Genomic DNA, 27,812 nt, shown 5'->3' with positions numbered 1-27,812 from the left:
GCACAGTGGATAGGCCTTGAAAAACTGAACACAGATCAATCGAGAAAACAGGAAGAAGTTGTTTGGGACTATGAAAAAAATAAGCAAAATATACAAACTGAGTAGTCCGTGCGTAAGATAGGCAACATCCAGGATAATGCGAGCTCAGGAGCGCCGTGGGCATGTGTTTAAGGTGAGCAGCTGCGGTACGAGAGGTCCTTGATTCAAGTCTTCCCTCAAATGAAAAATTTACTTTATTTTCGCAAATTTATGATCTGTCCGTTCGTTCATTGACGCCTCTGTTCACTGTAATAAGTTTAGTGTGTGTTTTGCGACCGCACCGCAAAACCGTGCGATTAGTAGACGGAAGGACGTGCCACTCCAATGGGAACCGAAAAGATTTGATCGCAAGGTCATAGGTCAACCGATTCCTTCACAGGAAAACACGTCTGATATATTCTATACGACACTGGTGACGGCATGTGCGTCACATGACAGGAATATTTTCTCGACCCACCTAACTTGTACATTTGGCGAATGGGTAAAATGATTCCTCTACCTTGCCCGATTTAGGTTTTCTAGTGGATGTGATGATCACTCCCAAAAAAGTGATGAAAACATAAGAGTTTGTGCGCTGTAGTCGACTGACATGTGTTTCGATGTTTGTTTAGGTGTAGCGTCTCCATACTACGGCGCAGTTATCTCGCATCGGACGGACGGACAGATAATTGTCTGAGAATAAAAAATTAAACTTTTCACTTGAGGGAAGACTTGAACAAAGGACCTCTCGTTCCGCGGCTGCTCACGCTAACTACGGGACCACGGCGCTCCTGAGCTCACATTATCCTTTATGTTGCCTATCTTGCGCATAGACTACTTAGTTTGTATATTTTGCTTATTTTTTTCATAGTTCCACACAACTTCTTCCTGTTTTCTCGATTGATCTGTGTTCATTTTTTCAAGGTCTATCCACTGTGCCAACTTATAACTAAATCTGAGGGGGGTGCGATGGGGAGGTTCCCTTGTAAGACGGCCAACTAACGTTAGACCGTCTAGTCACATCAATGCGACCACACATGAAAAGTATCTTTCAGCACGGACCGGTACGAGATGTGTAGGAAGAGTCCATGGTGTTCTGGGAGGTACAGACCGATATGTGGAGTCATGGTGCGAACAGCCCAATGGGGGTGGTCCCACAGATGCTCGACTGGGTTTGAATCCGGGGAGTTTGGTGGCCAGGAGTGTATGGTAATGTCATCCTCTTGCTCTTCAAACTACGCACGTATACTGCGAGCTGTGGGACACGTTGCACTGCCCTGCTGGTACCGTGCGGAAAACAATCTGCAAGTAGGGATGAAACATGGCCACCCTAAGGATAAATGCATACGTTAATCCACTGTGCCTTCCAGAATGACAGTATCACCCAGGGGGTGTCACGAAAATATTATCCAGACCATAACGCTCCCTCCCCAGCTTTGACCTTTTCGACGACTGTTGCTGGTTGTGTCATCCGTACGACGGAACATCAAAGCGTGATTCATCCGAGATCGCCTATATTGCCACTCAGTGAACTTCCAGTTGTGGTTCCGGGGTGCAAATTGCAGCCTTAGTTGCCGATGAACTGGAGTCACATGGATGCAACAACCGGGCGCCTGTTGCGGGGGCTCATACGCAGCAACGTTCGTCGAACGGAGCACAGCGTTGGTAGCCCCTTGGTTCATTTGAGCGGTCGGCTGCTCAACAGATTTACTTTATTCGCTTATACACATTTCCACAGCCGTCGTTTACCCAAGTCACCTATGGCCCGTGGTGCACCACAGATGCCTCTGCGTCAGTTATGGGTAGCGCCATTTTGCCATGCGTGGTATACACGGTGATTCAGAAAGACGGAACGTTTCAGTTGTGTATTAAAGACAAGCTGTGAAAAATTTAAACACTGGGCATGCAACTAGACAGCAGAAGGTTCGGAGTTTTATGTTCGCATAGACACTTTTTACAGTGCACTCAAAGAGAGCAGCATACGTTGCTCGGTAAACATCGAAACGTTAATCCATTTTATTCCACACGTATCAACAGATCCCTTTTTATGAACTAGCTTGCTTCAACTATTCGATTTCTCAGCTCTTTATGAGCAGCTGCCATAGGAAGGACAAAGTTCTGTCTTATGTACTCTCATAGAAAAAATCTCAAGGTATGAAGGCTGGTGACCTTTGAGGCCAAGAAAAATGCACAAGAGCTTGTCCAACTCTTCCAATCAAACGTTGTGGAATGGTTGGTGGTAAGATAACGTCGCACATCAAGGAGAAAGACGGGGCACAGTCATGATAAATATGAAATCACTGGAATCTTCGTTGAGGAAACAATCAAGTTTGCGACCTGTCCATGAATGACATTCCTGTCCGTTTTCCCATAAAAACTAAAGGTTTACAAATTTTGTAAACAGTAACATTACGGAACACTTTCAGTTTCGGTGAATCATGTTCGACGACGCCAAGATTCTGTGACCCCCCCAAAATCTTACATTCATTCAGGCATTTCCTTTATGTGATTAATCATGGGTCCACAACCTTTTAGCTTACATGGGCCACTTTGGAGAAAGAGCATTTTTGGGCCACACATAATGAGAGAATACCTTTGTGTGTAAGGGAGTATCAAAAATATTGAATTTATCCCAACTTTACATACGTAACATCACTGTTTAGAAAGTTTAAGTTCCTGGCCAGCCCGTCCTGTGGGCTTCCGAGAGCTCCGTGTCGACTCCTCTCTGAACGCTCGACATTTTCATCAGACGTGCGTGGCCGTCCAAGTCTCTTCCCTTTGCACATTTCCAAAAATTTTGTACACCAGTCATATGCTCTGCCTGTAGAGTGGCGGATTCATGCGGGGTAGACAGAGCGATGCACCTTGCACTTTCACAGCGAACTGCTTCGCGCAAATTCCAACAAATATTTTGATTCTTCTTATCCTGTAGTCGGCTTGTTACAAACAGCCAAGTTATATCAAACCTTTGAGCTTTCCTCCATCCAGTGAGATGCGCAATTTAATTATTTTTTTAGTTTGTAATGAACAACTGAAATAATCTTTTTTGAATCAACCGGTACTTTAACCAGGGCGGCACACTAACAGTTCACCAACTTTCGGAAATGCATCCACTCTTTATTCGAAAGCCAGTAATCACGATGTTCTGGATGTCAGATAAATCACTTTCTGCATTACGACAAAGCCTGAAATGTTTCTGCAGCTTCCCCTCCCACACGCTCCATTAGCCCTCCACTGCTAGTTCTGCCGCCTGAGTGGTTATTGCACGTTGAGTCTAGTGCAGACGGTAGTCACATCGGTATTACCAGAAGATTTAGTTCAGAGGTGTTCTTAATGTTTGCATGCGTCGATTCCTGTGCTCGCTTCTGTTCGGTCTAGGGAGGACGCTCGTTCATAGGTACGGGCAACTCGTAGCAAACTGTCACCTGAGTGCTCGTCCTCTTGTGTTCGCTCTCATTCGCTCCACGGAAAACTACGGTTCGGTGGCGGACCGCGCGCCTGCAGAGCAGCGAGCAGCTGCATAGAGAGACAGCTGAGAGTCTGCGCGCGTGCAGGCCGGGGTGGAGCGGAGCAGACACACAGATGCCTGTGGGATGCGGGCTGGCCTTTCGCGCGGCCTGCCCGCCAAACCGGTCCCGCCGCTTTCACTTTCAGGCGGCGGCTGCCCACGGCTCCTCTGCAGCAACTGGGCCGTGCCCCCTCCACACGACACCGCCGCAACGCACGCCACGCCACGGCATGTCTAGTTTCTCCGCCCGCCCGACCAGGGCAGCATTTTTTTCCGCTTAAAAGCTGGTTGCTATGCTGGCCGATGAAGGATTCTTGTCCGTACCATATTAATTGCCAGTGTTTTCACCACCTACCTTGGGCGTGGCCTATAAAAAATCGGTACTTCATTTTAAACTTTACAAAACGAAATACCGTAATATCCTATTACTATAATTCAATGAGTTACTGTTGGAATCTGCCAACTCTCACAGTCGTGGGTAAAGCAGGTGATAAACTTAGGTTTGTTGGTAGAATACTGAGGAAGTGCAATCAGTTTACAAAACAAGCGCTTACAAATCCATCGTGGGATCCTAGAATACTGTTATATTGTTTGGCATCCGTACAGATAGGACAAACGGGGGTATTTAACGTATACAGAGAAGGGCAGCACAAATGGTCACAGGTTTGTTCAATCCGTGCCAGTGTCATAGATACTGAAGGAACTGAACTGGGACTCTAAGAAAGACGTGGTAAACTATCCGGAGAAAGACCATTAAATAAATTTCAAGATGAGCTTTAAATGATTACTTTAGGAATATATTACAACCTTTTACGTATCGCTCACTTAGGGATCGTGAGGATAAGACTAATTACTTCACGTACAGAGGTATTCTAACAATCATTCTTGTCGCGCCCCATAAGCGAATGGAACAGGAAGAAATCCTAATAACAGGTACAATGGGACGTAACCTTTGACCTGCACCTCGCGCCGGTTTGCAGAATGTAGATGTAGACTGTAAAAATATGTATGTATATGGATGTATGCATGCATATAAGTACATACACGGCGTGTGATCAAAAAGTAACAGGAATTTATACAGCCGATTTTCAATTTTTTTACCTTTTTTGTACACACGTTCCTGACGTATGTTTGCATTATCAGCTGTTTTGAATATTTATTGTTGATAGGCAAAAACGTTATACGTGTTTTCCAGCGATCGATGAATTTTTACTTCCGAAAAATATGTATCCAAGAACTTTCATTACATTTTGCCTGAAAAATGGAATAAGGAGCAGCACCACATTCGTAATGTTGACTGACTTGACGGAACTACTATGAGTAAGACAAGAGTTTACGAGTGATAACAACAAGTACGTTTCAGAGAGGGTCAATAAGGCGTTGACAACACCGTTCTGGACGTCCTATATCCGTTCATAAGAATAAACCCAATGTAAACAACCAAAACTCCGTGATTGGTCACAAAAGCCGTAGCACAAGTATACACGTGTTTTTACGCTCCTGGAAGTAGGTCCGACTTTTGATATATCGTATTACTAAGTTACGTTAAATGAAACTAAGATATTCAAATGTATAGCCATCAACGTTTTTCTTAATCACGCTTTAGCTATGTAGTTTTTATTTCAAAAATCGTGTAGTCACAGCCTCTGCAGCGTTGTGCTCTTGATTGTCGCGCTGTTAATGCGTATTATGAAAATGGTTGAGGATGCTTTCTGTTCTGTAGTCAAACACACGCGTGGAACATGGTTAAAAAGTGCCGATAAATACGCTGTTCTTAAGGTTTTTCATTAATTTATGGAGATAATGGGCTTCGAAGTTTTCCCGAGTTGTACGCAATGCGGATATTAACAAACTCACGTCTAATGTGTAGTGCAGTCGGTAGCGTATTGGCATGTGAACCAGAAGTCGATGGAAGACTCCTACTTTCCTTTCTGTTAAGAGATATTCCGGTCCCCCCCCCCCCCCCCCCCCCAATCGACTTCTAGAATCGCCTCCATCTGGAGCCAAGCTGCGGGATTTGGCCCGAGTAGCAACAAAACGGTTAAAGTTAAGCTGCGAGTCGTACTGGAACTAAAGCACGCAGCTTTTTCACGCGTCACTGCAGAACGCTGGCGGGATGGCTCGTCATAAAAGAGAATGCTGCGCCTGGTTAGCTTCGTGGATTATGTTGTTGAAAGGTTCGTTATCTACGTGGCAGGTAACACTCCCAGAACTGAAATGTATTTCTCGGATTCGGAAAAGGAAGCAGCTAAGCGATTACCAGACGACTGACTAAGTAATACCTTCACTGGCTTCAATATTTAACTATATGCTTAAATCCTTCAATACTCTTACGTTACACACAGCTCATGCAGGAAAATTACCCTGTGCTTGAGTCAGGAATTTTCATCGTTCTTAATTTCAGTTACAATGGTATATTAGCTAAAAACGATGACGTGTTGCGGTTTTCGTCTAAGGAGCGTATTGTGGCAGATTTGCAGTGTATTATTTCATTCTGCTTAAAAATTAAATGACATTCGAACCTGTATTGCTCCTCCCATAGTCTTCTTACGTGTGTAGGCGTCCCGTATTATCGCAAAGTCGATGTGCGCGTAACGCACAGCTCAAAACGCACCCTTATTATCGTACTTGACAGTACTCTAGACAGCCTGGCTGCAGTCCCACGCGAAACAGAAATCCAATGAGGTGCCAGCAAACCCGGAAGAATACGTAGCGCAGTGTTTACATTAGGCTTATTCTTATGATGAACGGATTACAGAACATCAGTTACTGACAACAATGTGGAAGAAGTGAAGATAATGACTATGGAAAATCGCCGAATCACTATCAGAGGATGCCGATGATGTCGGCATATCCTTTGGCTCACGCCGAGCAATTTTTTTCAGATATTTTGAGCATGAAACGTGTACCGGCAAGGTTTGTTCCGAAATTGTTGGATTTCGTCGCGTAGACTTTCCTTCGGAATTGCTAAATGAAGTCGACAACGATTCAGAACTTCTAAAGATTATAACACGTGACTGAACATGGTTGTACGGGTATGACGTCTAAACTAAGGCCCAATCGTCCCAATGTGAACTACCTGATGAGCCAACAACGAAAAAACTAGGCAAGTTCGATCACATGTGAAGGTTCTTCTCAGTCTTTCCTTAAATTACAATGGGATAGTGCATCTTGAGTTCCTCCCTTATGGTCGTAGAGTCAATAAGGAATACTATCTGGAAGATTTGTGCCGTTTCCGTGAAGCAGTCCGAACCCTATCAGGATTGTGGAAAAACGACTCGTGGAAATTGCACCCCGATAAAGGTCTCACACTCAATGCTTGTTCGTGATTTTTAAGCAAAAAAAAAAAAAATATTAAACCGTTATGTTGCCTCTGCCACCATATTCGCCGTGTGACTTTCTATTCCCGAGGCTGGAGGACCATGAAAGGGCGTCGTTTTGCCACATTTTTGAGAAACAATCACTGAACGAGCCGAACACCACAATGGAAGGTGAATTCCAGAAATGCTTCCACGATTGGAAAAAGCGCTGACTAGTGTATACCTGAGGGGGATTACAGTGAAAGTGGCAAAGTTGATGTTCAATAACGATAGATCGTTTAAGAAAAAAATTCGTTATTTTTCCTCACACCTAGTATGCATGTAAGTCCCATATCTTCTCCTAAGTCACTGGACCGACTTCAATTCAACTTCATACATCACTCGCCCACTGAAAAGATTCGTTGTGACGATAACAACTACTTACTTACGAAAAGATCTGAGTTAAGGATGAAAAAGCAGAGTAGCCCAGGACGCACACATACCCGTACTTTAAATTCTTGCACTATTGGGCAATATGAGCACTTAGCGACTGGCAAAACCTTTACTAAACTCGAAACCTCTACGAAAGTTTCTAGCGGACAGTCCCCCAATAAAATGATGAAAGTTAAGTTTATCGCTTAATACTTTTTAGCGTTGCTTCACGTCGTTTTCATGCTTCTTTACTAGTAACTGCACTCGCGCCTAGTTTCGGACAGTATTTACGTGCGCCACTAAATGTAACAGTAAAATGTCATCGCACTACCCTCGGTTCAGAGGATGCAACATGAAAAACTGCAGGGTGAAATTCGCTCGACATAGGGGTAAAATATGTGTATAAACACACGTAATATATGTTTAAATCATGAAATATATTTGAGTAAGATATCCAGAACAGTAAAACTAAGGATCACCTTCAATACAAAAAACTGAATACCACTGAGGACTAGAACACACAAGATAGCAACGTGCAAAATGTGGCCAAATTTAAATACCCGCGAGATAACTCGAACAAACGAAAGCAGTCGGTCGGTAATAGAGAAGGTGAAGATGAAGTTTGGTCTTCCTTGTTATCACAAAAATAAGTCAACGGAAGCAAAGCCTATAGATACTAAATAGTTACAGTGAGCAATGCGAACTAAATGCGACTGAGACCTAACACTATGCACACATGGTTCCAAACTGGAGAAAGAAATACTGCGCCCTAAAAGAGGTGGAAGATGGGTTCGAAGAGACCGAAAGGAGTTAAGTGGATGGGAAACAGAAGTACACATCGACCAATTAGCCAGGAATTCTGACAGGACAGAAAATAACGACAGTAACTTGTGGAGCATACACGAGAAGATGGTACTATTTCAAATGAGCTGAAGAGAAGGCAAAGAGTGAAGCAGTTCCGGGAGAAAAGGTAAATCCAATCCACCAAAGGGTTAACTGTAGGCCAACCAAAAGTACTGTACCTAATTTACAATTTTAAAATGTTTGATACTTATGACCGACGTGATGAGCACTGATATTTTGTGCCGAATGTCATGACCGTATTCTGTGCACTGCTAACATCTTCAGTTCTCAAAGTACAGTCTCCTTCCTTCAATGACTTCTGGACACTGGTCAGTTATTACCTTACACTGATATAAAAATGGTCTTGTAGTCAATATTAGAGGACCAGAACGCAGATAGTTTGCTTTTCATGGCTGAATATGAAATTGCTCTACTCGCAATTTATGGAACAATTCATCACCGTTATTATAATCCTGTCAGTGGCACTATTTCATTGTTTTATTTTGTTTCCCTATTGAACATACAGTCATCTGGGTATATTAGGAGGCAAGATTATATTTTAAGCAACCTATTTTTTCATATTAACATGTTAGACAAAGCCAGCTGGATAATCACCCTCTGTCTTCAGAATTACGTCTGGCACATGATTACTACGCATTTGACACTTTTGTACTTGGCAGAGCGTTCAAGACCACATTTTTCAAATTATCCCTACCGCTCCACTAATAGCACGTGGGAATAATTAATATACAAATCTTTCCAGGCGACCTGTGATTAATCACTGTCGTCGTTTCAACGCAATTAGGAAGCAACGAAATACCTTGGCGTTTACAGAAGAAAGCAGACTGAATTTCGTGAAAATGTTGTCACAATAAAAAATTTTGATTACTGCTCTGCCAACACTAATCGTATACGCACTATTTCGTGATAAAAACGGAGCCGCCCTTTTTTGGAATTTTTACGATGTCTTAAAACGACCCCGATTTTTTGCACCTACGCGTTCTGTCAATGAAATGTTATCTTCCCTGCATTATTTATGTGATGGTTCCAACTGAAGTCATTCGTAACTATGTTCTACGAATTTTGCTTTGCTTACAAGCTCTAAATTACTTGTTTCTATACAGCTAAGAAAGAAAATTTTGTTTACTTATCTCAATTTCGTATTGCCTTATTCACACTAACCATCATTACTTAAGCATATTCCATAGAGGTAACTCGGGAATTAACTTGTGATTAGTTTCATGTAGATATCATTTTCATGATTAATCTTAATGCTATGGAACAACTCATCTTACATTCATATGTAAATAGGGCTACAGGTTGGCCATTTACAAGTTTATTTTTATTTTACTGGCACAATTTTGCAATTCCTATCTACCACCATAAAGATAAATTTTACGTAACAAAGGAAATGTTTCAATGACAAAATTTGTTTATCTTCAAATTTAACTCCTGACATTTTATATCGTGGTTACATATTGACAGAAGGGTGTCGTCTAACATTTCCTTTTACTACGTATTACTACCTGAAATTTCATCTTACAATCTAGGTGTGATGGTCGTACTTCGCTACTATTGTGCCACTTGCGCGGCTGTATATATGTAATTCACTTACAGGTAATTTACAGAGGTTGGATGCATAATATGAACATTAACCTAATATGCTGTATGAGGCATTTTAGCCAAAGGAAGAAAAAAAAAATTTCTCTTAAGAGCGAACTTACGCAATTCCACAGGGGTTCACAGACTTCCCACAGAGCGAGGTGGCTCACACTGGACTAGCATTCGGGAGGACGATAATTCAAATTCGCGTCCAGCCATCCTGATTTGGGTTTTCCCTGATTTCCCTAAATCGCTTCAGCCAAATGCCGGGATGGTTCCTTTGAAAGGGCACGGCCGACTTCCTTCCCCATCCTTCCCTAATACGATGGGACCGATGACCTCGCTGTCTGGTCCCTTCCCCAAATCGACCACACGACAGACTGACACGTTTCAGGATGTCAAATCAAACACCTTTCAGCCGTCTAATTTCCAAACTTATTTTATTTGGTTACCAGTTTCGGCGTTTGACTACTCCATCTTCAGGCCCCTGACCCTGGCGTAGTAATCCGTCGAAACTGATAGCCAAATAAAATAAGTTTGCAAATTAGACGACTCTAATGTGTTTGATTTGACATCTGTAGCCAACAGCCGAGTCCCGCAACCATCTCTGAAAGATGGACATACAGAGATTTTACCACGTTTGTTTGAGTAAACTCTCCACAAAAAGTAACTATGAAAGTAAGAGGTTATTACTGGACAACATTGTCAGAAAATGTCATTTTATAGATAATGACAAACAGCACGAAAGCGGGAGAAAGTTTGCCTTGCACGATCAGGGGTCTCGCGATAAAAATTACAGAAAACAGGTACCTAGATACAGCCAGCGAAATAAGACTTGCAGAGGAAGTCTATTTGGTTTGTTGAAGCAGCCTGTCACGTCAGATCATTCCCGTTATCGGTGGCTGCAGCGATCCACTGTTAACACCACAGCACAGTTAGGTCTATATCAACAATATCTCCAATATTTGGTTTAGTCATTTCCTGCCGCAACCCTTCCTTGACATTTGCCTAATACGGGGTTACATGCTCCGAGTAAAACTTAACAACATGGCTTTTCCCGATGTTTTTTTAAACATTTGTTCTGATATCTGTGTTATTGGTTAAGGTTTAAAATTGAAGTAATTCTTGAATAAGGGATGTCTCACTTTTTAAAAACTATATTAACCTTCAACAAACATAGTGTTCTAGAAAGTACAGGGATTCTTAAAGTGTTCTGTTAGTGGAAAACCCTTGGCCTAGAGTGATGTCACAAATAAGTTCTGTTATTTCTTCGTAGCAAGGACCCTATTACTTATTTGTAAACTCCCTCCTGGCTAAGAGTGATTAATTCTTTTTCTACGATTATATTTCGTTGATAGTCTCTCCATGAACTATATTTTCACATAAAAGTAGCTACTTCTCTAGCAAACTTTGGACTGCTATCTTTGATGCCTCATTACTAGACCACAAGCACAGACCCCTGCAGCCATCAACTTCGAGAGAAATTTAATTAAATTTATACTACATGAATGTATCAATGTGAAACGAATCTACAACCGTTCAGAGACTTTAAACATTCGCGCCAGACCGAGATCCGATGCTATTCCCGCATACCCCATGGTAGAACATTGTTTCTATATAGTGTAGGAAATTTTAGGAGGAAACATTGTCACAAAGCAAGTTTAACTCCTGCCTTGTCGCAAGCTCAGTGTCATTTTTCATCTGTCACGAAATGGCCACTGACCCCAGGTATGTTTTTTTACAAAAGTAAACTGAAGAAGTACGAGGGATTCAGGAGTCAAGCTCGACTGAAAAAGTGACTGGCCGAGTACAGTTGAATAAGTAAAAAAGTGATGTCAGTTCACTATTTCTTGCGCGCGGAATATGGCTGAGATAGCTACAGCTGTATTGGTTTCTCACCAAATTCATTCACATGATTCTCTATTAACGTAGACTACTGAATCCCCTTCGAAAGGTCACAATAGCCTTCTCTGCGGTATCGCACACAGTTTTTACATATTCTGTCACTCAAAACATGCTGCGCAGAGAAACAACGAAAGCGAATCACAACAATCAGATGTTACTGGCTATCATCGTCTGCAACAGATTTGTACCAGGAGCAGTGCAGACAGATAGGCAATAATGAACAGTATAGGGCAGTATGACCAAATTCGTTCTTACATTGGCTGTTGCTATGGTAACTGCCCTGTAAACAGCTATAGTCATTGGGCTCTGAACAACTACTGTCATTAGCCTATTCGATTTGGCTTAAATATGCGCACACGACACGAGAAGATAGATATTGAAAACCCAGCGAAAAATTATGCAACACGATCCCAAACCAGCGTTTTTCCTTTGTCTCACTAGACAAACGCATCCTCCTCGTCCGAGAATTATATATAATCCTGACATAGCTTCAATTCTCTATTCACACATCACTAAGGCCAATGTAAATAAAGACAACGGCGCTGGAAAAGTATTCGGATTTAATACAAACAAAATAACGAAAGATACGAACGCTTCACTGCAGGTGTTATTTCCATTACCTACAAAGTCAGTTTTAGGGTTCAATCGCTGACAAACCTAACGAGTTCCTCGGCAGAAGCTAATTTCCATCTGTGTATTTGCTACACAATCACGAAAAGTGTGGAGCTCCACCTCGGCTCATGTTATCGTTATGCCGTCTGTGTGGCTATTTTTTTTTTAAAGTTACGAGCAGAAAAAATTAGAACAATTTAATTAGAAATACCACTGTTCACATAGCATTATTGGTTCCTTTACCTTTGACAACTAAATGTATGGACATACGTAAATTTAAATCACAAAAAGTGAGACATTACCATTCTACAACATGGTGATACGGATGATGGTTTGCATTGCTGCTTTCACACGCTTCGCTTTCAAAGTAGACAAACACTGCTTTATCACATAAAACGGCGACGCTTGACATTACTGAAGAGAAGCTACCCAGTTGCAACAGATGCATCTTCGCAATGACATCTCAGTTCGTATCATTCCACATATACTCTTCAAAATTAAACTTTCGATTTAAAATTCATAGGAAATGTTTCATTACATAATTATCATGACGATGCGAGTCTCCCAACGAAATCACAACACGATATTGTTAAATCATGGTGTATATGTAAACTATGGAATAAATCTGATAAAAGCAATCTTCAACTATTCTGGAAGAAAATACCCAACTTCTGTTAAATGAAGACGTTAACTCCTATCAAACTTTTGAAATTTTACACAGAAATAAATCGATGTTAATAAAATACTGAACTGAGGATAATATTAATGTTCAGTATCAGAATAAATATTTCTAGTATATCCTGCAAACCGACTTTAATGATTAAAAACTTTCCACACCGCACCTTTAAACAATTTATACTGAATTGCCTACAACGCAGTGCCAAACATTCCAAACTAGGCTCTTGAATGCTCTATACAGGTTAATCAGTAATTATCATCCAATCTCTTACCACATAATGTTTTCGAGCATTACAACCACCACGTGCGACAGTCTTCACGACATCAAATAAATATCCAGGACAGACATGTTTAAACAGTCAGTAAACCTGAGACTTTCAAAGGGGAGTAATTTTACAACGGTCTTTGACTTTTCTGATACATGTTTAGTATAACTTGCTAGAAAGTAAATGTAGAGTAATTTAATACCTTTAGATATATGGCGAGAAGATTACGTTGCACCTACAACACATCCTTACCAAAGTGGTGGTATCAAACGTACGTAGGTTAATTGTGCGTTTCACTGCGAGATGAACTAAAGACATTTAACCAAACTCTTCATATGAATCACATGCCAACGAACAAATTGACTGGTAGCGTCACCATGTGTCAACAATTAACAGTTGCTGCAGCAATGTAACCAAAGAACGTCGACGGAAGTTACACATCAGAAGCAGTGCTGTCCGCATCCTGGCTGCCAACGATACTGAAGCTTCTCTTCCCGGCGACAACCATGACTATTAGCAACAACAAAATAAGACTGGCGAATGATATCTCTAAATTCTTTGTTACTCTTTACTCAGTATGACGTGTTTAAAAATATGCATTCTGGAACCCTGTTAATAAACATTGTGTTCCTAGAAGTACAAGCACTCCAAAATCGTATGTATCAGCGACGTAAATTTTACATCTTAATAACCAAAAACATTAGCGAACCCTCCCGTGACATTCTTTGATGACAACCCTTATCGCAGCAAATTACCAGTAGCATGACATTACACTGCCAAATGTTCACAGGAGGAATGGATGTTATTTTCTGGAAAATACCAAACCGCACATAAATACGTGAACTATCTGCAACAAAGTACGTCAAATTTTTAGAAAATAGTAATGAACTTTCACTGTAAGCTAGAAGGATCACAAAGATCAGGTGGTGAAACTGCGACTATCAGTACAAATAAAAACACTCAACTCTATAACAAACTGAAGGTCACACTACGTAGCGTGTTTTCCACAGAGCAAACTTAACAGTAAAGTAGTCTGACAGCTACGAACAGCACTTGCGACTCCGTTTCTTAAGGGCGCGTTGAGAGGCCCTTGTTAGTTGTTGCGCAATACTGAAACACGATGCGACCGGAAGGAAGGAGAAAACGTCACAAACGAAGGCGTGAAACTACGCCGCAGAACGCCAGTGGGTAAGAACGCAATCTGTGGATTCTACTCACAATCAGCGTTCCTTTGTGGTTGCATGGCGGAAATTTGCGCGCAGACAGTGGTAACGCACTAATTTGTTCAGATTAACAATTCAAGAGTTCTACGACGACCTAAGGCTTGCCCCCTAATTTTATTAACGTTCCAATACCTACTTACATCAGTTGTCTTTCCCTTCAACCGAACCGCATCTTCCATACTCATTCAAGTGTGTAACCTTGGCTCGGCACACATTCGAGCGATATGAAGACGCTGCACAGAACGCTTTCACGATTAAAAGAACTTGGCAACAGTGTTCGGCTGAAGATGCACTCAAATTTGTGCACCCACACCATCAAAAGCTGCCATGTAATTTAGTCACTTATCAAAGGAAACCGCGAAATGAGCTACACTGACGAAAAGCATTTGTTTGGTTAATTCTCTAATTTTAATCCTCTCAACATCAAGACGTTTCTGTCTTCTGCATTTCGCAATCACCTGCATTGAATTTGCCTATCTTGCATTTGTTGTATTACCACGTACACATTACACAAAATGTTGGCTCATGGTTGCATACTCCAAACTTTCATCCCATTAGCTGCACTGTTTATGTTTACTCCTGGGACTTCTCTTAACTTCCTTTGTTTACAATACAAAGAAGTAGAAGCAGAAATGAGCATACAGCAACTGCCTAGAGGCAGTTTCTGGCTTCCTTAAAAACCTAAACGAGTTTTCAGACCATGGTGATTTTAAAGAAAATAGGAAAATCTTGTTTCGATAGGTAACAGACTTTGAATAACAGTACCACATTCGAAATATTGGTTGCGGTACGATGTATGTGGTGCAGTCCGATGGTTGTATCAGGTAATAAGGCACTAATTTACCTGTGAATTACCGCAACTGTAGTCAAAGAGTGAACACGAAATAAAACACCTGTGATGACATATCTACAGCGTAGCCCGCTCTATGGCCGCCTCCATACGTAATGCACTACCCGTTACTGAATGGTAGATTCAGAAAATCTACACACACACACACACACACACACACACACACACACTCAAACAAACAGAGTGACGATACTTTGCTGTACGTCATGTACACCTCTCTTACATTAACTATGTAGGCATAAGTTTGCCACTACGCAGCTCTTTGTAGTTGATTGCTCCCGGGACTGCCACTAGTGGTCACCCATAGTGATATTATACGTAAACACTTAAATTAATGTTGACAACTAGACTAATAAAAAAAAGTCAGCGCAAAATCTGTGCGATGTGGTCCGGGGATCATCCATTTGATGCATTACACTTGGGCCATGCAAAATTAAGACCGCTGGTACGAGTGCCTGTACTATTTTAACATAAATTACTGGTGCTTTTCTATTTTTTACTCCGGCGTGTAAGCAGAATCAAGAAAATGGCTGCGTCCTCAGTTTGCTCACAAAATAAAGTTAGTACAGGGCATTTTATAACTAAATCAGCTGCTGAATCTCTCTCCGGCTACTATCCGACCAGTGTGACTATTCTAGAAACCCCCTCCACCCCTCTCGGCACGGTGACAGTTCCACAACACACTTCAGTAACATTGAAAATGCTGTAACATCACCTACCATTACCAAAATACTCCTCGCGAACTGGCCATTTGAGGAACAACCATCACACGAGTAAACAAACGCTCGATCGCACGAACAAGCGGGTCTGCTATGCCAGGTGTTTGGAAAAAATTCACGGGCAACATTGGGCAGCATGACGTTGCGTACCCGCTAAATAAACGAAAAAATGGCACATGTAAGTCCGGTCAAAGAACACTTAAGCCCGTCGGGAATAAACTGCTAAACGGCTATTCACGAAGGAACGTTCAGTTTTTCTACCAGGCGTGTTTGTAACATATTTACTGGGAGCTTGGTAACAGCTTTTTCAAATATAAACGTACTGGAATATCAAGAACATCTGAGGGGAATTTTTGATCTTGCTTCAAAATTACGTCACTAGATTAATGTGAAAACCATTCTGATAACTATGAGCTGTTCAAAATAACCGAAGACGGGGTTCTCTGCCTGCTTTCGCAGGCCACCTGTTGTACAAGTCCTTCGTTCAACCCTTACTACGTACGTAAAAAGGTCAAAACATTGATACATATTTCCTATTCTACACATGGAAGCAGAAGCAAATGCAGTCTTAATGACTATCAACACTACAGCATCTATATGACAAGTGTGTTGAACAGCAGATACACAACGATGAAAGTTATTGCGCAAGCATGCGCGATGAGGGCACAGCATGAATCAGAGTAGAGAAATTGTCAGTCTTTCGTCACTAATTAAGGTGGAGGAATACTTTTACTTATCTCGATTCCGACTGTACCACGAACTACGCGCTTTTTACAGACATTTAATGCGCCCTTGCCTCTAAACAGTATGTTCAACAGACTTACTATATACCGTTATAGACGGGGTAGCTACCTGAAGTAGACACACGGAAAGTACTGTGAATGAGGATCCGAACAGATATGCAGATGTACTTTATCCCGAAAAACATTATTTCGCTTTTAGTCAAAGCAAATGTGAGTTTATACAGCTACGTGTGATTTCAAAAACCGGCTCTCGTGATTTATACAAATGTCAAATATCATCACAAAACTAACCTGTGTGATTATTTAACACGTCCAATACAGCAGAGGAGAAAAATCTTTCACTTCTCATTTTGAGATGTTCATCAATATTACTCTTTACGAAAGCACTCGTTCGATGTGTGCAGATCGACAGAGCAAATGTTAAATGAACGGAGTAAATAATCGATACTACGCAACAATACCGGGGAACGCGCGCAGTGTGATAAGCGGCGACTTATCTATCAAGACCGGGGAAGGAAAAAAAAAAAAAAGAGAGCAACCTGTAAACAAAGGCAGGCAGACCGGCCGACCCGCCGGTGGTGTCTAGGACTGCCGCTGGCCGCTTTTCCCGCCCGCCAGCTTTGGGCGGGCCCAACGCGTTCTTTGTCTGCCGACGCGCCGCCACGCCGCCAGAACAAAGGAAGCTGGGCCTCCAGAAGGTTCCCGCGGACGCGCTTAACACCCCCGAGGCTCACCGCCGGTCGCACTAATTGCCGGCTTCACAGGTACCGGTAGGAGGATTCGATAACGAGATATACTGCTACATCCTGGCAGGCTCCTTTGTTCGTCGGTCCCGCCATAAGTCCAACTGCTCCGCCGCGAGCCGGCAACGCACCGTCAAACTCGCCTCTGTAGACTGTAAGGGTACCTGACAGATGCGACACCGGTTGGGACTTACCTCAAAGACGCCATCCAACAGATCCCGAGAGTGAGACAGCAGCTGTTGGTAAGACTTGTGGCCCGATCAGAAACCGTGTCAGTTCTCTCGCCAGCGAGTGTGCACTCCCTCTTCAACACAAAGGATACTCCGGCCCACCAGCCAGTCCCATCAACATTCACTCACCACCTCTCAGACCTTACGCCAGAACATAACTGGCGGGCACGGAGACGCCGCGCCTCGGCGGGAGCAGGGCAGAGCCCGGACGGCAGGCGGTGGGGGCAGCCCACGTGACCGCGCTGCGCAGTGACGCTGCGCAGAGGACGCCGACGGCGGCTGTATCGACTGGCGCGGGCCGCGAACACGCGGAGGGTGCGACCGTGAGACAGGGGGAGCCGGCGGCCGGGGACTGCGCAACGCTGGAAACGGCACCCACGCCGAAGGGCACGCACCAACCACCGGCGGACCGCGCCACTACTGCACGCTCGCTGCCTCCGGGTTTCAACCGGCATTGTACCCTGCCTCCATCTGAACGTTAAATGTGCACTCGGGAATTACACAGAAATCCACAGGTTATTTCAGCAAGGCGGAGCTGAGGTTGGGTAATCGTCCCAGAACGCCGTAAGGTTCATTGCTCTCTCCCCGCCAGGTAGCATCTACATACGAATTGTGATCAAAAGGTAACGAGAAATTTTATTTTTCTTAAAGACTCTTTCTTTATTCATCAACATTAACTTTGTCCTTTTTAAGTAATCCCCCTCAGATGTAATACATTTGTGCCGGCGCTTTTTCCAATCCTGGAAGCAATTCTGGAATTCTGTTCTCGTTACAGTGTTCGCTCACTGAGTGATTCTGTGCTTCTCAAAAATGGTGGCAAAACGACGTCCTCTCATTGTTCTCTTTAACCTCGGGAACAGAAAGAAGTCGCAGGGGGCCATGTCCGGTGAATACAGTGGCTGGGGCAACATTAATTTCGACGTCATACCCATGTTTCGTCACCTCTTACAACTTTCTTTAGAGCTTCTGGATCGTTGTCGTGTTCGTTCCGCAATTCATGAACGATGTCTAATCGACGTTTTATCTGGTCAAAATTCAACAATTTCGGAACAAACTTTGCTGCTACACGTTTCATGCCCAAAGCATTCCAGATTCTGCTTGGCGTGGGCCACGGATATGCAGATATCATCAGCAACCATTCTGATGGTGATCCGGCGATTTTCCACAACAATTTTCTTTACCTCTTCCTCAATGTGTTCAGCAACTAATGTGCTAGGGCATCCACGATGGTCGTCGTCTTGAACGTCTTGACGACCCGCTTTGAAACGTTACACTACTCGTAAACTCTTGTCCTACTAATAGTAGATTCGCTAAAAGCCACATCAACATTTCGAATGTGATGCTGCACTTTATACCACTTTTCAAACAAATTCAATGCAAGTCCTTTGATCCATTTTTTTCGAAAGTAAAAAAACACGTATAACCTTTTCGGCTGTCAACAAGAAATTAAATCTTGGAAACAGCTGAAAATGCAAACATACCTTCGGAACATGTTTGCCGACAAGATAAAATAGTTTTGAAAATCAGATGTATAAAGCCAACGAAATTAAAAAATTCCCGTTACCTTTGATCACACCTCGTATCTCTACCTGAGAGGCTAATTTCCGCAAGTTTTAACTGAAGACCGTGCTTCAGTTGAGGAAGAAGAACGCTGACACTCCAGCTTTATCAAACGTTAAAAGGGCGTATGCCCATTTAAAACTGCCTACATCAGCGATGGGAGAGGCCACCGGCTGCCATCCTTATTTCATAAGTAAAGATAAAGAAGCTGGTACACTTCCCTAAACGTCGTGTAGGGCACCCGCGAGCACGCGGAAGTGCCGCAACACGACGTGGCATGGACTCGACTAATGTCTGAACTAGTGCTGGAGGGAACTGACACCATGAATTCTGCAGGGCTGTCCATAAATCCATAAGAGTACGAGGGGATGGAGATCTCTTCTCAAAAGCACGTTGCAAGGCATCCCAGATATGGTAAATAATGTTCATGTCTGGTGAGTTTGGTGGCCAGTGGAACTATTTAAACTCAGAAAAGTGTTCCTGGAGCCACTCTGTAGCAATTATGGACGTGTGGGGCGTCACATTGTCCAGCTGGAATTTCGCAAGTCCGTCAGAATGCACAATGGACATGAATGGATGCAGGTGATCAGACCGAATGCTTACGTATGTGTTACTTGTCAGAGTCGTATCTAGACGTAGCAGGGGTCCCATATCACTCCAACTGCACACGCCCCACACCTTTACAGAGCCTCTACCAGCCTGAACAGTCCCCACTGACATGCAGGGTCCATGGATTCAGGAGGTTGTCTCCATACACACGTCCATCCGCTCGATACAATTTGAAAAACGAGACTCGTCCGACCAGGCAACATGTTTCCAGCCATCAACAGTCCAACATCGGTGTTGATGGGCCAGGTGAGGCGTCAAGCTTTGTGTCGCGAACCCATCAAGGGTACACGAGTGGGCTTTCAGCTACGAAAGCCCATACCGCCGATTTTTCTTTGAATGTTCAGACGCTGGCAGTTGTTGATGGCCCAGCACCGAAATCTGGAGCAATCTGCGGGAGGGTTGCGCTTCTGTCACGTTGGACGATTCTCTTCAGTCGTCGTTGGTCCCGTTCTTGCAGGATATTTTTCCGGCCTTAGCGATGTCGGAGATTTGATGTTTTACCGGATTCCTGACATTCACGGCACACTCGTGAAATTTTCGGACGGGAAAATCCCCATTTCATCGCTTCCTCGGAGATGTTGCGTTCCATCGCTCGTGGGCCGCCTGTAACACCACGTTCAGCCTCGCTTAAATCTTGATAACTTGCCATTGTACCAGCGGTAACCTATCTAACAGCTGCCCCAGACACTTGTTGTCTGTATAGGCGTTGTCGACAGCAGCGCCGTATTCCATCTGTTTACATATCTCTGAACAGTGTTTGAATACGCATACCTATACCAGTTTCTCTGGCGCTTCAGTGTAAGTCGGAACAGCGGGATCTGCATTTATGCCACTTTACCTCTGACGTATGGTGTATGCGACGAAAGCCACTGTAAAATGCCTGGCTGAGGGCATTACGTAACAACGCTAGTGATTTTCTGTCGTATCCCATTCGCGTAGCCAGCGAAGGAAAGATGTCTGTAAGTCTCTATTTCCTGCAGCTGCTTCGGTATACACTGCCTGCACTCAGAAAACATAGTGGGACGTCAATGTAGCTTCGTTCAGATGCACATCATCGACCGGTATGAAAATGATTAGTCTTACAATTCTCTGTGGCAGATAGAACGGCCCCCAGAGTGCATTCCTATTGTTTAGTGTTGTTACAAGGCCTGGTAGAATATCAGTTGGGGATGAACAGTGTCAGAAGTCGAGTGATATCTGTGAAGAACACGGTAGCGTCGCGAACTCGTGTGAGGCAGCGTTATCAGGACGTGTCAGAGTTTGAAAGGGACCACATTGTGTATCCTTATTTGGTCGGCTGGTTGAATCGTACAATATCCAGATCTCTGCAGCATTTGGAGGCGACAGTAGCCCGTTGTTGGAGTGCATAAGAACTTGAGAGCAGACATACACGTCAAGATTTCTGGTAAAACTTTTGAGAAACAGCGAACTTGAAAGCTATATAAAATTGGTGAAGAAACAGTCTAGATAGCGACGGTTATTTTATTTAAAGTTGCCGTTTTCGACCAATTCTTAGACCATCTTCAGTGTAGCACCATCAGCTGAAGCTGACGTGCTGAACAGCCAGCAGAGCTCTGTCGCTGAAAGTGAGCGGTTTCTGTTCTGGATGTCAGCTTAAGCTGATGGTGCTACCCTGAAGATAGCCTACGACTAGGCCGAAAACGACCACTTTAAATAAAATAACCATCACGATCTAGATTTTTTTTCACTACTTTTAAACACGTCAAGGCCCCAGTCGACCGGTGTCCTCTAGACTGAACCCATCGAAATTTGCACGCACAATAGGGTGAGGAAGGGTACAATAATCTCCACCTTCCCAACTAAGCGACTTGCCTAGCAGATAGAAAAGCCAAAGCCAAGGTCCCATACGTGGTATGCTGCTGAAGAGGACTGGAGGTACTCGAACAAGAACTGTAATGCCTAAATTTTCACAATAGCTAGTGATTATAATTTCTTTTATTCTCTGTCGGACACAACAATAAGTTTTTACCCATGAGCAGTTACAAAAACACAATGGGACACATTAAAACGGTATTACAAATACGGATTTTAAAAATTGTATGTCTTCCTTCAACAAAGCATACTTTAAAATAAAATGTGGTCTATACCCATTGAACAGCATGTCTCATACTTCCGACCTTTGTATCTGCACAGTGAGTGTACTGATGTGTGCAAACTTAGCTTACCACTTAGCGCACAAACGGACAAAACATTTGAACTGTCTTCTCAAGCCCAGGGTGTCAAACAGACATTCTAAATGACTATGACCCTGGCCGTCTAAGGCAGCTAATATCAGGTGCAGATCGTAACAAAAATCATTTGAAATGATGCTGTCATGTACCTAGGATGCATGAATTAATAAAAGTGAAAGTTTGGGGTCTAATCTAGAAAGACAACTCAGCTATTCCCTTTTTTATTCTACATATAACTTACAACTGTTGCTTTCAGGGGTCAAGTGATCAGCAACAATCGTGTTCAATTACTTTTGACACTCAGTAACAAAATAATTAATTCTTAGACGTATTGAAATGACGATTATTAAAATTGTTATCTCTACACATGAAAATTTTTATCACAGGAAAGAATAAATTTGCTTTTTGAACCAATGAAAAAACTCTCATGTACTCAATGGGAGGTAGGTAGCTTTTGATATCAAATGGTCAAAGCGTACGCAAGTTTGAATGAGCAAAATCTAGACTCAACGTTTACCGTCGCCTAATGCGCAATGGTGCTTTACCAAGCGGCATCTGCAATGGCGTTGTGTCCATGCTGGATCTGAAACGCTAATTCTCTACTCTGGCCTTGACTAAATTCACTCAGTCGCAACTTTCCTGCTTCTGTAGAACGTTAATCTTCCCCTAGTCGAAATAATGGCTATTCCACATTCGCTATGGGTTAGTGCAATGTGCACAATTTCTTTGCCCGAAAAATTCCCGTAGGAATAATTAACTACCGCTTTGCTATCTGTCGCCACCATACGTTACGCATATCGTCCTCCCTTTGCAGAAAGCAAAGCTTTCAACACCCTCGGCTTATTTCCACACACTTTTGTGGTTCGCCGCGATATGAGAGAGACAGTAGAGCCTTAAGGTCTCAAAACGCTTTTATGTAATGGGGATCTTCCCCCCGTGTCGCGTCTGTGTCGCCAAGTATGGCTGGGTCACAGCCTGCCCCTTTTAATGACGTGCAGCCACTTACCCTCGGTCCCGGCCGTATTTACGTTAAAAGGAATAATGTATTGTTCCGGCCTTATCCCTTTCTGCGCTGAAGCTCGCCGTTCTCTTGCTAAATGGGGTTTTTACGATATGATTAACCACCTGCTCGTTTCGTCTCCAAAATGTGTTTCACTTTAATTTGTTTGTTCCAGGCCATTGTCCATATTGGTACAGATCGTTTTGTTAGTTTTCAGTTCAAGAGATTAACAGCAATTGCCTTTTGTTGATATAATATAATTATTAAACCCGGACGCCTTACATGCATATGGTACATGTTTTAAACGTAGTCACTGGCCCGCTGACAAACAGAAATTATGCGAAGTGAAAGCAGCTGTCAGAAGGAGAATGAGAGACTCTTTTAACGAATTTGAAAGCAATATTTTATCTGCAGATTCTAAAAATAACCCCAAAAGATTTTGGTCGTAAGTAAAATCTATGAACACTACAAATAAATCAATACCTTCTCTTGGCGACAGTACCGGTAATGTAACTGATGATGATAAACAGAAGGCCGAAATTCTAAACCTAGCTTTCAAAAACTCGTTTACGATAGAGGACTGCAGCACCATTCCCCATTTCAATTATCGAACAAACGAAAGGATGGCTGACATAGTGTTTAGTGTATCTGGGATTGTAAAACAGTTAAGATCCTTAGACGCCAGAAAGGCATCTGGCCAAGACGGTATCCCCGTAAGATTTTATGTTGACTACGCTACAAATATAGCATCATTCTTATCCATCGTCTATCAGAGATCATTGGAACGGCGGAAAGTTCCACGGGACTGGAAGAAGGCCCAGGTCATAGCAATCTATAAAAAGGGTAGAAAATCGGATGCACATAATTACCGGCCAATTTCACTAACATCGATTTGTTGTAGAATCATGGAACATATTTTGTGTTCAGACATAACGACATTTCTAGACTATGAGAAGCTCATCTCCAGAAACCAGCACGGTTTTAGGAAACAGCGGTCATGCGAGACACAGCTGGCCCTCTTTGTGCATGATATACAACAGGCTCTAGATACTGGCTCCCAGGTTGATGCCATATTTCTCGACTTTCGAAAGGCGTTCGACTCAGTTCCACACGGTCGCTTGCTACAGAAAGTGCGCGCTTACGGTCTATCCAACGACATATGCGGTTGGATAGAAAGTTTTCTAACAGACAGGGAGCAGTATGTCGCCCTGAACAGGGTAACTTCAACAGAATCAAGAGTAACTTCAGGTGTGCCACAGGGCAGCTTAATAGGTTCTCTGCTTTTTACGATTTACATAAACGATCTGGTTGATGGTATTGACAGTGGCCTTAGACTGTTTGCTGATGATGCTGTAGTCTACAGGAAAGTAGTATCACAAGAAAGTTGTGAACAAATCAATGAGGATTTGCAGAAAATAAATGCGTGGTGTAATGACTGGTAGTTATCTCTCAATATTAGTATGTGTAACCTACTGCATATAACGAGGCGAAAATCCCCATTAATGTATGAGTCCAAAATAAGTGATCAGTCTTTGGAAGCGGTAACATCAGTCAAGTATCTGGGTGTGACTATTCTAAATGATCTCAAATGGAATGATCAGATTACACAAGTAACGGGTAAGGCGAACTCTAGATTGCGGTTTATTGGTAGAATCCTGAAGCGATGCCGTCCTTCAACAAAGGAAATAGCTTACAATACGTTAGTTCGTCCAGTCTTATCGTTCGTCTGTATGGGACCCTTACCAGTTGGGTCTGATTCAAGAGATTGAGAAGGTCCAAAGAAGAGCGACAAGATTCGTGACTGGTACACTTACCCATCGCGAGAGCGTTACAAATCTCATAGAAAGTTTGAAGTGGGACACACTTGCAGATAGACGACGCGCTAAACAGAAGGAGCTGCTCACTAAATTCCGAAATCCAATCTTCACCAAGGATGTAGAGCATCTATTATTACCACCAACTTTCAGATCGCGTAATGATCATCATTCAAAGATAAGGGAAATTAGAGCTCGTACTGAGGCGTTCAGACAATCGTTTTTCCCTCGCGCGATCCGCGAGTGGAACGGAGGTGGGGAAATATGACTTTGGCGGGTATTGTGCCCTCCGTCACATACCGCTTGGTGGCTAGCGGAGTATATATCTAGATGTAGATGTCATGTACATAACATGCGTTGCTGCCTGTGTCGCCTTTCGAAACAAACTTGTTCCATTGACTCACTGTATTTGGTGTTGACAAGAGTAAGGTCTACTTTTGTCCCTCTAACATGCATTCACTACTGCTCGGCCCAGTCTCGAGTTTCTCTTTCGGGCAGTGGTAGTTGTACGTTAACAGTGATATAAACAGCATTTCTATGTTTAATGATGAAGAATCGGCCGATATGCATCTCTTCTACGGGTTCACTGATGCAGTGGAAAATTGCGGAAAAACGACATGGTCAGCTGTTCCTGCGGCGATGGCAAGCATGTAACAGTAGTTATGAATCTATACCAAGGAGCTCTGAACAGTTCAAGGAGAAGGAATAAAAAATTTGGAGTTTGCCAAAGACGTCGTAACTCTGTCAGAAACAGCAAAGGATTTGGAAGAACAGTTGAACGGAATGTGCAGTGTTTTGAAAAGAGGATATAAGATGTACGTCAGAAAAAGCAAAACGAGAATAATGGAATGTAGTCGAATTAAATCATGTGATACTGAGGGAATTAGATTAGGAAATGAGATACTTAAAGTAGTAAATGAGTTTTTATGTTTGGGCTGTAACAATTAATGACGACCGAAGTAGAGAGGACATGAAATGTAGACTGGCAATGGCAAGGAAACCATTTCCGAAGAAGAGAAATTTGTTGCCATCGAATATAGGTTTAAAAGTTAGCAAATATTTTCTGAAGGTGTTTGTCTGGAATGTAGTCATGAAGGAAGTGAAACATAGATGACAAACAGTTTAGATAAGAAGACAATAGAAGTTTCCGAAATGTGGTGCTACAGAAGACTACTGAAGATTAAATGGGTGAATCGCATAACTTATGAGGAGGACGTTAACAGCTGAATACAACTGAACATAAAAGAAATTTGCAGCACAACTTGACTAAAAGAAAGGATTTGTCGACAGGACACATTCAGACACATCAAGAGATCATCAGTTTTGTACTGAAGGGCAGCATGGGGAATAAAAAATCGCAGAGGGAGAACAAGAGACGAATACAGTTACCAGATCCTAAGCGATGTAGGCTGCAGCTGAGATGAAGAGGCTTGCAAAGAATAGAGTAGCATAGACAGCTTCAGCAAACCAGTCTTCGGACTGAAGAGCACCACCACCACCACATCAACAACATAGGCTCCCAAGGATAATAAATCTGCATATTATAATAGTTATTGCGAAGTGGAACATGCATGAGCATTACAAATTTATATTTTAAGAAGATACACTTCAACAGAACAGAGTACTCACAACAACTTATGTAACATCGTAACTTACGTAACAGAAAAAGAAACAAAATTTTAAGGTGATAATGGTTAACGATTTTTCGCATTAGGACACAATATGCATTATAGAAGAAGGAAAAGCAGGATAAAAACGTTAAACAAGTAGAACAAGTGTCATATGTGTATTTAAGAGAGAATATCATATAACGTTGTGTAGTGGCAACTTCTGCCACCAAATGTAACAGCAACACCAAATGTAGCAGTAAGAGGTTGAAGGCAGTGTATTAAGACTCGTCCCAGCTTTCCAAGTGATTTGTTGTTTCCAACTACAGTGACCCCGTTCCTTTCGATCTGTGTCACTGGGCCCTGCAATGCTGAGGACACCTCTTTGTTGCCTGCTAAACGGCTTGGTGCAGAATGGCTGCCTCAGCAACCTGTGCAAGCACTGCTGTCAGTTGGCCTTGTCCGGCAGTGGAGTTGCGGCATCGTCAGGGTGCCAGCAGTTGACTCAGCAGTCTGTGACCCTGATGACTCAGTGCTGCTTGGTGTGAGCCGCAGGCAGCCAGCTGTGTGCTTAGTGTGGCTAAGATCGCGGCGACAACAACTGCCTGCGATTCGGAGCCCAAATCTGCGGCCCTCACCCCAGGGTGCCTCTGTCGTGTGTTGGAAGCCAGGATGATTGCCTGCGGTAGCGAGCTGTGGAGTGGGCCCCCACTGGCTGGCTACAGACCCTGCATTGGCCTCAGAGGGTCGAACCATCCACCCACAGTGGACTAGAACACTGCTGCTGCTGCTGAGTGTAGCTGGTGGTATGACATGCCCCGCTGTCAAGGAGAGCTGCCACACTTGAAAATAATGTCGTTAGAAACCCACACCTATTTATACATGGCTGTGCACCTCTGTTTTGCCATACTCACTGCTTCGCATCATGTACTCATAACATGCTAGGTCGGCCAGTGGGCCCATTATGCCTGTGATTTGCGACATACAACCGCTACCTATACTTTTTCAGCAATTTGACGGCCCTGTGGCCTCTATTCTAGTTCACAATGTTGGTATGTGTAACTCACTGGAATGCAGCCTGCAACTGGCTGAAACTTGTGCTCAGAATATTGCACAAAACTAACTTTCCCTATCCTAAACGGTGGTGCTGCTACAGTTGTGTAGGCGATTTGTGGCACTCTAGGTCTTCTTCCGGCAGTCGGATGTTATGTTTACATTGCTGATCATTTGCATGGCGGTGTCGACTAGGCTGGGACAGGACTGCACAGCGCCCCATTGCGGGCGTAGGAAGGGGGTGAGTGAGGATTCTGGGTGCATGTGGGTTGTGTCATAGTGAGCAGGTAGTTTCCACATATACTG

General features: G+C 43.1%; 1 protein-coding gene across 1 annotated transcript in view; it reads right to left on the bottom strand.

Moving 5' to 3' along the window:
* LOC124621821 (brain tumor protein) overlaps window positions 1-17,806 on the bottom strand; it is a 170,524-nt gene extending 152,718 nt beyond the window's left edge. Inside the window, exon 1 of the mRNA XM_047147259.1 lies at window positions 17,636-17,806. The gene's annotated coding sequence lies outside the window, so the exon portion shown is untranslated. The remainder of the gene's footprint in view (window positions 1-17,635) is intronic.
* Between the last annotated feature and the right edge of the window lie 10,006 nt (window positions 17,807-27,812).

This window comes from Schistocerca americana, chromosome 7, assembly GCF_021461395.2.
Source record: "Schistocerca americana isolate TAMUIC-IGC-003095 chromosome 7, iqSchAmer2.1, whole genome shotgun sequence".
Classification (NCBI taxonomy): domain Eukaryota; kingdom Metazoa; phylum Arthropoda; class Insecta; order Orthoptera; family Acrididae; genus Schistocerca; species Schistocerca americana.
The sequence above is the reverse complement of the archived record's forward strand: the minus strand, read 5'-3'. Positions and strand labels throughout refer to the sequence as shown.